This window comes from Ailuropoda melanoleuca, chromosome X (assembly GCF_002007445.2).
Source record: "Ailuropoda melanoleuca isolate Jingjing chromosome X, ASM200744v2, whole genome shotgun sequence".
Taxonomy (NCBI): Eukaryota; Metazoa; Chordata; class Mammalia; order Carnivora; family Ursidae; genus Ailuropoda; species Ailuropoda melanoleuca.
This window is the reverse complement of record NC_048238.1, coordinates 18,019,248-18,020,743: the sequence shown is the minus strand read 5'-3', so window position 1 is coordinate 18,020,743 and position 1,496 is coordinate 18,019,248.

Here is a 1,496-nt window from a genome sequence, read left to right as displayed (position 1 = left end):
TATTTCCTTCCACTTAAAAAGACTGCTATAAAGTGGATTAAGGAAGTCTTCCACAGAAGGAGTCTGGAATTACAGAAGCATTCATTAAGTACCAGGGCCTTTTGTTTGGACCAGTTTTTCTGGTGCGAAGGTTTTCTGGTAAAGCTGAGCTTTGGGGCCTATCGTATTTCATAACCAGCCAGAGAGCCATTGAGGATGTTTGCCTGCCAACTCCTTTCTGCTCACTTTCTTAGTTGAGGGAGGACAGGGTTGGGAGAAGGAAGATGCTTGGGAGGGGGCCCTGAGGAGCTTTTGATCTTGGGGTTCCTCACCCAGATGCCAGGAAGAGTGATGAGCTAGTTCTGAGGAGAGGCTCATCGGAGCAAGGTGCTGAGGAGGTTTGGAAGGTAAAGGGGGTAGAGACCGGTTCAGGCCTTGAGATGAGTAACCCGGGTATGTGCAAAGCAGACCATGGGGACCCAGTGATGACTCAGAATGTGCACGAGGGAAGGGCAGGCTCAAAACTGTACCTGCCACCCTCCCGAGGAGGCAGTGCAGGCAGGACCTGTGACCTTATTTTCATTGTTATTGGATCTGTTCAATGATGACCCTCTGGTGAGGGCTCGGCCCTGACCTCCATCTGCAGACCTGACATGTGTGAATTCTGTCAGCAGGGGGCGTGTGGAATTTTCTTTCTTTCTTTCCAACTCTCCTGCCGGACCCTGAGAGCAAATCTACTTTATCCAACATTACTGAATCCCACCATGCACAGTTTATTCCGTTTCTTAAGCAGAAGCTTAAGTTTAGAAGAGAGGAATCTATGTTGGTAACATGAAACAGGTATTTACCTGGCTGACTGCCCATTCATTCGTTTGTTCATCAACACACTCATTTCTTCAGCCAATATTTACTGAGCAGCCGCTAGAGCTGAGCACTAGAAACATTTGTTAATCATATACCATATGCCAGACACTGTGTGAAGAGCATTGTATCCACTGTTTCTGTTAAGCCTTATGATACCCACTTATTGCTCCTATTCTTGAGATGACTCCTACAGGAACACTGGTTTTCCCCATCTGTCGTGCATCCTCAAGAGGGCGTGTGACTTCATCCCTTCTCCCCACCGTGCCTTACAGATGGCCTGCACTCTTCCTATGGGTGTCAGGGTGAAATCCTCTGACCATGTAGGCAGAGGCAAGCACAGCCCTGGAGCCCTGCTGTGCCTTCTCCTATAGACATAACGAAGAACGCAGTGTTCTCTGAGATAATCCCGAGTGTAGCAGCAATGTGCCTTGTGTCATGCTTATGCTGGCTTACTAGGACATTTGCGAGTTAGTTCTGCAGAAAAGATTTCTTTATAGCACAGAGAAAGAGGAGCTGTTTTGAGTTAAAATAACACACCTAGTATTATTCAGTATTTTCAGCACAGTTACATAAAAGAACAAAGGAGTAAGGATAAAATACCGTGGATTCTCTGACTCTAAGAATGAATCCCAGGAACCTGGTCGGGGACAAAG